Genomic DNA, 12,807 nt, shown 5'->3' with positions numbered 1-12,807 from the left:
TTACTTCAGTGAAGTCTTATCTCCCAGTAGGCACCTGGTCTGGTTCCTTTCTCACACACCCCAGGAGTTCTAGACTGGTTGCTAGCATTTACAAGTCTGCAGGCTTTGCATTCTGCTACTATTTCCTTAATCATTTGGTTCTTGTAAATTCTCAGGCTGGCTTTTTGCAAAAGTTCAGTCATTTTCTTTGTCCCAGGTGGGTACTTCTGTGTGTATGCTGTAGTAGGTGTTTAGCCATGGCTTGGGTAAGATGAGTTTACCATCAGCTGTTACCCACCAATTACCGTGCTTGTCAGCGAGAGGTAACTTTTTATCTGGAGCTCATCATCTGATGTTTATTTTGGCTCATCAGGCAGGGTGGGTTCTCCAGGGTCTGGCAGACAAAGAGCTAATTCATCAGTTCTTTCCAGTGCAACTTGTCTGGCTGCGGCATCCACTAGGCGGTTGCCCTGTGCCACAGGCCCTTCTCCCTTTTGGTGTCCAGGGCAGTGTATTATGGCCGCCTCATCCGGCATCCAGATAGCCTCTAATAGGTCCGATATTTCTTGTTGGTTTTTTATAGCTTTACCTTCAGCTGTGAGTAGTCCTGTTTCTCGATATATAGCCCTGTGGATATGGGCTGTAGCAAAGGCATAGCGGCTGTCGGTGTAGATGTTAAGTCTTTTCCCTTTTCCTAGGTTGAGAGCTTTTGTGAGGGCAATTAATTCAGCTTTTTGGGCTGAAGTCCCTGTGGGTAGGGCAGCTTCCCACACAGTCTTGTGTTCAGTAGTTACCGCAGTTCCAGCATACCTTACCCCATCCCTGATGAAGCTGCTCCTTTCTGTATACCAGTTCACTTCAGTTCCTTTTAAAGGCTGGTCTTTTAGGTCTTCCCAGAGGCTCGATGTATAGCTCAAAATCTCAGGGCAATCATGTAATGTAGAGTCTAATTTGGGGTCAGGGAGCAAGGTAGCTGGGTTCAAGGATGTTCTGGATGAGAACTGAATGATGGGTGGATTTAACAGCAGGCTTTGATAATGAGTTATCCGGGCATTGCTGATCCACCTGTTAGGAGGTTGTCGGAGAATTCTGTCTACAGCATGAGGAGTAGTACCAGTCAATTTTTGACCGAAAGTCAATTTTTGAACATCGTTTGTCAACACAGCCGTAGCAGCTATGATACAGAGGCACGGTGGCCATCCGGCCACTACTGAATCTAGTTTTTTTGATAAATAGGCTATTGGCAGTGTCCAGGGCCCTATTGTTTGTTTTAGGATCCCTTTTGCTATCCCTTGATTTTCATCTATAAAAAGGTGAAAGGGTTTAGTCACATCAGGCATTCCCAAGGCTCGAGTCAACAACAGGGCATGCTTTGGTAATTTGAAGGCGTTTTCGTGAGCCTCAGTCCATTTAAAAGGCTGCCCTTCTCGGGTTGCCTCATAAAGGGGTTTTGCTATTTCAGCAAAACTGGGGATCCACAACAGGCAAAATCCCACTGACCCCAAGAATTCTCTTACCGCCCGTTGGGTCATGGGAGTAGGAATCTTAAGTATTGTTTCTTTCTTGATTCAGACAACCATCTTTGCCCTTCACTGAGGATGTATCCCAGATAAGTCACTTTCTCTGGCACAGCTGAGCCTTCTTTGCAGAGACTCAATATCCTAGATTTCCCAAAACTTGAAGGAGATCTTCAGTGCTGTTATAACATTCTTCCATTGTTCTAGCCACCATCAAAAGGTCGTCAATGTACTGTAAAAAGGAGATCTCAGGGTGTGCCTGCTGTTACTCACTCAGGTCCTGGTGCAGTGCCTCATCAAGGATGGTGGGAGAGTTTTTGAAGCCCTGTGGTAGCCGGGTCCAAGTCAGCTGTTCACTGAATCCTGCCTCAGGGTCTAGCGACTCAAAGGCAAATATTGGCTGGGCCTTTGGTGCTAAAGGGAGGCTAAAGAAGGCATATTTTAGGTCCAGGACTGAGTACCAAACTCGGTCAGGATCCAAGGAACCAAGGAGTGTGTAGTGGGTGGATACCATAGGATGTGTGTCTACCACCCTCTTATTTACTTCTCATAGGTCTTGAATGGGTCTGTAGTCCACTGTGCTTGTTTTTTTTTTTTTTAATTGGTAAAAGTGGGGTGTTCCAAGGTGGCTGACAAGATACCAGAATACCTAACTCCCATAATCTCCTGATATGGGGGGCAATGCCCTTATTGGCTCCTAGAGGAGTAGGATACTGTCGAACCTGGATTGGCTCTACTCCAGGTTTGAGTTCTATCCAGATGGGGGTCTGGTGTTTTGCCAGACCTATTCCTCCTGTTTCAGCCCATACAAGTGGAAATTTATTCATCCAGACTATCATCTGTGGAGGAGGCTTTGAGGGGCCGGGTTTCTGGTAAAGTCAGTATTCATCAGGCAAATTTAAAGTAAGGATAATAACTGGCATGAAGTCAGTGGTCACAACTACTGGTCCTTGGGGTTGGAAAGTAATGGTTGCTCCCATCTTAGAAAGCAGATCTCTCCCAAGAAGGGGGTAGGGGAATTCAGGGATAAGCATGAAAGAATGAGATACTTGTCCTTTCCCCAAGTCTACAGTCCTCTGAGTAGTCCAGGAATATTGTTTCATGCCAGTCGCTCCCTGTACCCAGGTCTTTTGTTTAGATAGCTTTCCCATGGACTGGGTTAACACTGAATATTGAGTCGCCATATCTACTAAAAAACTAATAGGCTTCCCCTCTATTGTTAAAGTTACCCTGGGTTTGGGGAGGGGACCCGAACCCTGTCACCCCTAATCACTCAGTTCTAGGATTTTTGTCTCAGTGCCTTTTTGTCCCCCTTTTCTTCTTGGACCAGTGTTCCATTTCCCTGCAATATGCACACTGATCTTCAAGGAGATTCCTCTTTTTCTCCCCATATAAACCTCTGCTTTTTTCAAACCTTTGGGGAGGATGGGCCTTTTGGCCTTTCCACCATGGGCATTCTGTGGTAGTTGCCAACAATACCTTTGTGAGGTTGCGAGTCTATCACTCATTAGCTGTTATTATTGTCCATAATTGGCATTCCTCAGGTATTTCTTGACTGTTAAAGACTTTCTCTGCTACTGCCAATAGTTCCTGTAAAGACTTATCTGCTAATTTATCTATTTTCTGAAGTTTTTTCAGATATCAGGGGCAGCTTGATTTATAAAAGCCATAATTACTGCTGACTTATTTTCTGGAGCTTCTGGATCTAGGGGAGTAAACATTCTATATGCCTCCATAATTCTTTCTAAGATAGCAGCTGGGGTTTCTGTCTTTTCTTGTTGCACACTGCTAACCCTTGCTAGATTAGTGGGTCAGTGTGCCGCTGCCCGAAGACCACCCATCAAAGTCTGGCGATAGACCCGTAACTTCTTACCTTCAGCTGAGTTAAAATTCCAGGTGGGTCTTATCAAAGGGAAACTGGCATCTATCAGGGCTGGGTTTAAGGTAGAGTTCCCATCTGCCCAAGGCACAAGTTTTCGGGTTTCCAAGAGGATCCTTTCTCTTTCCTCTATGGTAAAAAAGATGTGTAAAAGCTGCTGGCAGTCATCCCAAGTTGGCTGATGGGTAAAAACAACAGAATCTAGTAGATCAGTAAGTGCTGCTATTTTTTCTGAAAACCTAGAGTTCTGCATTTTCCAATTATAAAGGTCACTAGTGGAAAATGGCCAATATTGCATCAATTGTTCACCATTCTCATTCAGGAGTCCTAGAGCTCGGAGGGGCAGGGCCACTGAATCAGGGGTTCTCTGGGCTGTATAGGCTCTCGTACAAGGACGGCTTTGTAAATCCTGGCCTGCTACCGGGGGTTCCTGTGGGACTGGGGAAGGTTGAGGTTGATAGGGAGGAGGATACTCTAGGAGATCTTCCTCAGGACCACCTTGGAGAAGTGAGAGGGGGAGTGGAAGGGACAGTAGACTGACGACGAGAATCCTTTAAAGTAAGAATGGCGGGTCTTGAACTTTGTGGAGAAAGAAAAGGTTTTAACCTTTTAAAGGGGGATTTTCTACCAGATCCTGCCAAGTAAGGATATAATAAATCTGGTCCGAGTGTCCTGGGTGTCCTAAGATGACATCTTTGGTGGCATAGATAGTAGGCAGGTCCCAGGTTCCTTCTGGGGGCCAATTGGTAGAGAAGGCTGGCCACTTATTTTGACAATAAGTGATCATCTGGTCTTGTTTTTACCTCTAGATCCAATTTGAGCTCTTTTTAAAAATTTTCTAAAATGGCTGAAAACCATAGTCAGAGGAGTCGAAATAGCCTGATTCCTAACTTTGGACTTAAACACAAAACTGACAAAGACAACACACACAATTAATATACAGAAGCAAAACATAAAAAAAGACAACATACTAAAAAAAACTCCAGCAGCCCAGCCAGCAACACTCTGAACCAACAAATGGGAGGACAGCCTCTCACTGCCGCTTCCCTACAGATGGGAGGACGGCTTCTCACACTGCTTCCCTACAGATGAGAGGACAGTCTCTTGCTGCCCCTTCCCTACAGATGGGAGAACAGCCTTTTTCTGCTTTGTGGGAGCGACCCACTCTCCCCTTCCAAATTTGTGAGGGGGATCTAATCCCCTACAGCAGGGCCTGAGATGTCTCCCAGGACACTGGACCCAGAGCTGCCCGGTGCGTCCACCTTCAACTCCAAGAGTCTCTCGCTACAGACCAGTCCTGAAGGCTCAGTGAGGCTGGCATTCTTTTAGTGAGATGGGGATCCCAGATGAGGCCCCATATGTTGTGCCCAGAAGTTTGAGTCCTGATCTCACACAAAGAAGACCAGAATCACATGCAATAGCAAGAGCCTTTATTATCAAACTTAAGGGCCGCCGACACCCTTCCAAGCAAAGGGAGAGTCTGTGACTCCAATCACTTCTCATCCCACCTTTTTATAGTTATCACAGGGTGGGAACAGGTGGAAATATCCACACGAAACAAGGAACAATTGGCCTTGGGCCAACAGCTGCTCTCAATATTTGGGGTCCCCCTCAATCCCCACATTTTCTAGATGAAAACATGGAAGAACTTTGTGACCTATACTAAGAAAATTTCTTTTTATAGTTTTATTAAGCCAAACTTTACGTATAGGAGTTGTATATAGTTAATAATGTATTGTTATATAACATTATACATATTGAATATAGTTATATATAATGCAATATGAGATCACTTAATATGAGAACTTTACTATTAAAAACTTAAGGGCACATCACTTTATCTACCTTAGACAATATCCTCTACAACTCATTTATTTTGTATGACTTTAACTTTATACATATTAGATGATAACTTCTCATTTCTTCCTCTCCCTTTCTCCAGGCAAACACTAACTTAGTTTCTGTTTCTCCAAGTTTGAACATTTTGGATATAATTCTCCTTCAGAGTCCTTGAGGGATTAGCTCTAATCCCTCTCAGATGCCAAAATCAAGTTTCTTGTATGAAATTACATAGTTTTTGTATGTGATTTCTGCACATTTGCATGTGATTTAAATAATCTCTAGTAAATTATAATATCTAATAAAATATAGTTGCTATAAATTGTTAGTTGTTTGTTCAAGGCAAAATGACAAGACCAAATTCTGTACATGTTCAGTACCGATATAACTATTGCTTGACAAGTGGTGAAGCAGGTCTGCAGGTGTCTTTCTCTTTCCCTCTCTGTCTTCCCCTCGTCTCTTCATTTCTCTCTGTCCTATCTAACAAAAGCGACATCAACAACAACAATAATAACTACAACAACAATGAAATACAACAAGGGCAACAAAAAGGGAAAATTTTAAAAAATTAAAAAAATAATTGATGAGCTATATATAGTATAATGAAAATTTTTTTAAAATTTTTTATTTAAGAAAGGATTAGTGAACAAAAGCATAAGGTAGGAGGGGTACAACTCCACACAATTCCCAACACCCAATCCCCATAACCCACCCCCTCCCATGGTACTTTCCCATTCTCTATCCCTCTGGGAGCATGGACCCAGGGTCATTGAGGGTTGCAGAAGGTAGAAGGTCTGGCTTCTGTAGTTGCTTCCCTGCTGAACATGGGCGTTGACTGGTCGGTCCATACCCCCAGTCTGCCTCTCTCTTTCCCTAGTAGGGTGTGACTCTGGGGAAGCTGAGCTCCAGGACACATTGGTGGGGTCTTCAATCCAGGGAAGCCTGGCCAGCATCCTGGTGGCATCTGGAACCTGGTGATTGAAAAGAGAGTTAACATATGAAGCCAAACAATTTGTTGAGCAATCATGGATCCCAAGCTTGGAATAGTGGAGAGGAAGTGTTAGGGAGGTACTCACTGCGAACTCTAGTGTACTTCTGCTTTCAGGTATATATTCTGCAGTAGTTTATGGATATGTGTGCACATAAGCTCTCTCTCACAGAAACTGGTGTATATCTAGGTTATGGGACTTTGTTAGAAAGTGAACTACCTGAGATGAAATTAGAGTGTACTATTAAAGGAAAGGTCTCACCCGAGTAATGAAGCTGAAGGGTTGTCATTCCACACGTGAAGTCTCTGGATACATTCTGAGGTGAAGCATGTTGAGGTAGCAATCGTTGCTTTGGTTAGGTTGTGATCGGCAGATGCAATGTTATTTGGTTTGGATTGGGAGATGCATACGGGAAAGTGGGCCCTATCCAAGGGTTCCAGGACTGGGGGAAGTAGGGGCTCTATAGTGAAGATGTGAGGTTCCTGCTGTCTTAGGGTTCAAAAAGACAATCAATAGTTAATATTATCATCACATTATTTGTTAATTGGGTTAACTTTGAAAAGTCCCTTTGTTATGGTTTGCTGGACAGTACCCAGTATCTTGTATATAGCTGTGCTATTGGAAGCTTCTAATCTACTTGGTCTAGGCTTTTGAGAGAGTCCGCATATCAAATACATAGCCTATATATTAAAAAGATTCAGTTTGTCTTTTGAGAAACTTTGAGACATACAATTAATTTCCCCCTCTCATATTAATTAGCTACTGATTTATATGTCTACATTTTGCTAGGAGTGTACATAAACACCATTCCCACCACCAAAGGACTGTGACCCATCCCTCCCGCCCACTCCCACCCCCCACTGGCCCAGGAAGCTACATGCCTACCCCTCACCACAGGGTTTTTACTTTGGTGCCCTACTTAGTATAATGAAAATTTTAACAGTGTATCTTTTCAGTATACAGTTAAGAGAATGCAAATGCAGAGAAACATAGTTGTGGGAGAAAATATTTTCAGAGCGAGTATGTTATAAAAGTCATATACAGAATTATGCAAAACTTAGAAAAAATTAACTTAAGACTAAGGCAGCAATCCATTAATATGAGTAAATTTATCATGAAACAAATAAACTTGTGAATAAAAGATCAATAAAAGAACACGTCTTTAGGGATATGCAACTTAAACTACACTATAACTCTTGTCGTCCATTAATTTAATCAGATTGTTTGAGTACGTGGATTTTATTTTTGGTAGTCAATTATGATATCTCCCCAACCCTATTCACCCATCTACACAGGGTGTCAGGACAGTGAGGTCACTGGCTGGAGGAGCTCATTGGTGGAGAGACATTTAAGGACAAACAGACACTCTTTACCAGGCTGTGTGAAGTGGGGGGTGGGGGGAAGGGGGTCAGCAGTCACCCCTGGACCTTATGCCCTAGTTAAAATGAATTTTCTCAGGCTTGGTTGCAGATGTCCCAGAGTCATACATACTCCCACCATCCATTCATTACCACATGCCCAATCCATTCCAGGCAATGTGCTTGGTCCTGAGGCTATAACAATGGAATGAGGAAGATAAGGATGTAAGAAAAGTGTCATTATGTGAATTTAACTGGAATAGGAGACTACACAGAAGAGAATTTTTTTTTGAAAAATAGGCCACATTATCTTGTAAATAACCAATAGACAGAAATGAATCTTGACAAGGTGGCAAAAAGAGGAGGTGACCTCCAGCAACATTAGTTAAATCTCTGTTAATTCTCCTGTAGAATGGCTGCTGCACACATCTCTTTTCCTTTCTCCACCCCCCAAACTGCTGCTCTTATTATAAGTCTGCCCTTCAGAATTCAGCTTGATGAATCCTTTCTCTTCCATGTTCTGAAGATACTCATTTTCTTTATAGCACTTCTTCCACTTGTAATGCTATGTTCTTCCACTTGTAATACTATGTTTATGCATACATGTCTTTACTTACTATCTTCCCCAGTAGAACATAAATTCCAGCAAGAGGGTTTCCCTTGTGTGCTTTGCTGAGCTTTTGCACTTCCAGCACCCCAGCTTGGTGTCTAGCATATGGTAAATGCTCAAATCTTTGTTTGGAGTGAATAAAGAATGAATGACTGCATCATTTGAGAAGCTGGAAGTAGTCCTGAATGATTTAGGCTGACAGAATCTGAAGCTAGGGGAGCTGGCTGTACAGTCCCAGAGTGCTGGCAGGCTCAGCTGAGATGTGAAGTACGTAGGTCCAGTAGAATCCCACAGTCAGCAAGTGACTCACACCACTACACTTGGTCCAAGGGCCAAGGCGCACTCCAGCATCCCCAGGGATTCTCCTCCTCTCTTCATTTCTCTCTGTCCTATCCAACAACAATGACACCAATAACAACAATAATAACTACAACAATAAAATAAGGGCAACAAAAGGGACTAAATAAATAAATATTAAAAAAGTCTTTTAAAAAATAATAATAAATCCATTTTCTCCACTGCCTATTGAATCAGCTTTGCCCAACCTTCTGACTCTCTCATTACTAAATTCCATAAATATCTAATGTGAGTATTTGTAGGGAGAATGTGTGACTTATGTGGGCACCATGAGATCTCTGGCTGATGTTAGGAGAAGGCAAATTGAGGGAGCTGACTCAGGTAATCATCGGTTCACAGGGTTTAGCTGGACTAGCACAGACTCTGGTCATGCAAGGGAAATAGGCAGGAAGAGTCAGAAGAGTCCTGGTAGCAGTGATGTAAAAGTCAACCTAGTTACAACACCCTTCTGCATATGTTACTAGGTATGAATCTACTGAATGCAGGATTTGAATCAGAAGTTAATCCCCACTCAGTGCATCAGAGGGAAGTCAGCAAAACCATTAAGGGACTATGTTTCAGTGGGAGAAATGGACACACACCTTTCTGGTCTGGTCAATGGACTGTGGTCAAATGAAATCAGGAACATGTGGTTCTCAGAGTTCAACCCTAGACATGCCAGAAATTTTGACTAGACAAACATTATGTCTAACTTGTTTGTTCCTTTATTTATTCATTCACTTGTTCAATAAGGGTGGATTACATAGCAAGTACCAGAATCAAGAGTCCCTGCAGAGGGATGGTGTCTGTAACTGGTTGTGAGGGAGAGTGCTTGCTATGTGTCTGTTGGCTTATTTCTTTATTGTAGTGGGGTTGGGCAGAGAAGAGCAGTATTATGTTTATCAAGATTTAAATAGGACCTCTTTATTTCCCCAAGTAGTGGAAAGTTACCCCTTTGACTACCCAAGCTATATTGGGAGAATTCCTTACATGACATATCAGCACTTACCCAAAGTGAAGGCCAGGATTAGCTTCCTCAACCATCCCTGTAGCTGAAGGCAGGCCTAGTGATGGAGTGTATTTCCCAGAGAGGATCATGGAGAACGACTCACAGGTGCTATAAGTCCCTCTGTAGCACTTGACTCTGGTCAGTTGCCTTGTGGTCCTGAAGGTTCCCAAGCCCTTTATGAGGTCCCCCTGCAAAGGAGATTCCAGTGTAACATATCTATCTCAATTTAGAGATTGGTCTGAACATCTAGAAATATTTCTCACATTAAAGTCTCTGGGAAGCAATTAGAAAACCCTATGTGCTCTGTCTTCTCTGTTTCTTTGATAGAAGAATAAGATGATTAATTATATTGAATCTGTTCCATCAAGAAGGATGTCATGATTGATTGTTATTGAAATAGACCCTCCTTTTGGGATATGAATTTGCCTTCCCTGCCCACCAAAGCATCTGACAATTTTTTTTTCTTTTTTTGGTCATTGCTGGCTTTCACCACTCTGAGCTGATTTTGCTCAGATAGTGAAAAACATGACGGAGGGAAAGATACCACAGCAACAAAATTTCCTCCAGTGTGTTAGGGGCCAAGACCTGAGCCTAGGTCTTGTTCCTAACAAAGCAGATGCATCCAGGTGAGCTATCTTGATAGCTCCAGTTAGCATTTTTGTGTATGCATTTACAAAGAGTCATGTTCACCATTATATTATTCCATTCCACAATTAAAAATTATTAGTGGTTTACAAAATTACAAAATAACAGGGGTAAAATTCCACTCCATTCAGACTACCAGAGTTGTGTCCCCAATTCCTCCATTGGAAAGTACAGTGATTGCTACAGAAGCCAGAACTCCTGCCTTCTGCTCTCCATAAACAACTTTGATCCTTACTGTCAGTAGGAGAGAAGTGATAGGATAAAGATAAGAGGGCTCTGCACTCCAGCTCCGTTAGCACCCAGAAAGAGAGAGAAGGAAAAGGAGAGGGATATATGGAGGTAGCTATAATGGTATGAGTGGCTTAGAGGGGAAGAGAGGATTGAATCAGGAAAAGAAGGACCAACTATGTATAAATGTGGACAGATGAGTTGTAGAGAAGATGATTGGCCCATGTCTCAACATTAGGGGAACTGTGGTGGACTGCAGTGGGGAGAGTGAAGATTCAGAACTCTGGTGGTGGGAATGGTGTGGAGTCAAACTCTTGTCGATATGTAATTCTGTAATATAAAAATAAATAAATAAATAAGAAAGTGCAGTTATTCTCCCAAGGTCACAGATATGGGCTAGTTATTATCTCTATAGCTCTCTCTCTCTCTCTCTCTCTCTCTCTCTCTCTCTCTCCATATTTATATTTCCATTTTTCTATGGTTCTGCATTCTCTTCCATTTTTAAGTTACAGCTACACCTATTACCACTTCCAAATGTCTTTCCTTTTTTCCTCTTTTCTCTCTGGGTCCTAATGGGATTGGGTTTCAGAGCCATCTGGTCATCTTCCCCTAACATTTCTCCCCCATCCTATGATTTGTAAAAACCACCCAATTGATCAGTAGGGGAGCTCATTTATAGCAAAGGAAGCAAGGCTATATCAAAGAAAAGTTTGTCTTCTGTCTGACCTGGCTCAAGGTGTGTCTATGTCTTATATTTTATTATACATATGCAGTTCTCATCTTCCTAATGACAAAACTTAGAACCAGAGAGGAATTGTTACCCACATCTAAAGCAGGCAGACTTGAAATTAACCCATATCCATGTTGTTTTCACTCGATTATGCTTTTTCATTTTTTAATGCATAATTGAAGCAGGCAACTCCTATGCTGCTTCTTATGGATCTCCTTTTTCTTTTTTTATTTTTTTAAATTTTTTTATTTAAGAAAGGATAAATTAACAAAACCATAGGGTAGGTAGGAGGGGTACAACTCCACACAATTCCCACCACCCAATCTCCATATCCCACCCCCTCCCCTGATAGCTTTCCCATTCTCTATCCCTCTGGGAGCATGGACCCAGGGTCGTTGTGGGTTGCAGAAGGTGGAAGGTCTGGCTTCTGTAATTGCTTCCCCGCTGAACATGGGCATTGACAGGTCGGCCCATACTCCCAGTCTGCCTCTTTATTTCCCTAGTAGGGTGGGTCTCTGGGGAAGCAGAGCTCCAGGACATATTGGTGGGGTCTTCAGTCCAGGGAAACCTGGCCGGCATCCTGATGGCATCTGAAACCTGGTGACTGAAAAGAGAGTTAACATACAAAGCCAAACAAATTGTTGAGCAATCATGGACCCAAAGCTTGCAATAGTGGAGAGGAAGTGTTAGGGGGGTACTCACTGCAAACTCTAGTGTACTTCTGCTTCCAGGTATATATTTTGCCTTAGTTTATGGATACGTGTGAACATATGCTCTCTCTCACAGAACCTGGTCTATATCTAGGTTTTGGGACTTTGTTAGAAAGTGAACCACCTGGGATGGAATTAGAGAATACTATGAAAGGAAAGGTCTTACCCGAGTAATGAAGCTGAAGGGTTGTCATTCCACACGTGAAGTCTCTGGACACAGTCTGAAGTGAAGCATGTTGAGGTGGCAATCATTGTGTTGATTAGGTTGCGATCGGCAGATGCATTATTATTTGATATGGATTGGGAGAGGCATACGGGAAAGTGGGTCCTATCCAAAAGTTCCAGGACTGGGGGAAGTGGAGGCTCTATAGTGGAGATATGAGGTTCCTGCTGTCTTAGGGTTCAAAAAGACAATGGACAGTTAATGTTATCATCACATTATTAGGTAATTGGGTTAACTTTGAAAAGTCCTTTTGTTAGGGTTTGCTGTACAGTACCCAGTATCTTGTATATAGCTGTGCTATTGGTTGCTTCTGATCTACTTGGTCTAGGCTTTTGAGAGAGTCTGCATATCAAATACACAGCGTATATATTAAAAAGACTCAGTCTGTGTTTTAAAAACTTTGAGACATACAATTAATTTCCCCCCTCTCATATTAATTAACTAGTAAAGTGACTACACTTTACTAGGAGTGTACATAAACACCATTCACACCAAAAAAAGACTGTGACCCATCCCTCCCACCCACTTCCACCCCCCACTGACCCAGGAAGCTGCATGTCTACCACTCACTACAGGGTTTTTACTTTGGTGCCCTACTTACAATTTAATCAGGTCCTGCTTTTAGTTTCCCTTTCAGATCTTCTTACTCAACTTCTGTTGATGAGTGGGATCATCCCATACTCATCTTTATCTTTCTGACTTAGCTCACTTAACATAATTCCTTCTAGCTCTGTCCAAGATGGGTCAGAGAAGGT

The sequence above is a fragment of the Erinaceus europaeus genome, chromosome 15, assembly GCF_950295315.1.
Source record: "Erinaceus europaeus chromosome 15, mEriEur2.1, whole genome shotgun sequence".
Lineage (NCBI taxonomy): Eukaryota > Metazoa > Chordata > Mammalia > Eulipotyphla > Erinaceidae > Erinaceus > Erinaceus europaeus.
This window is presented reverse-complemented; position numbering follows the sequence as displayed.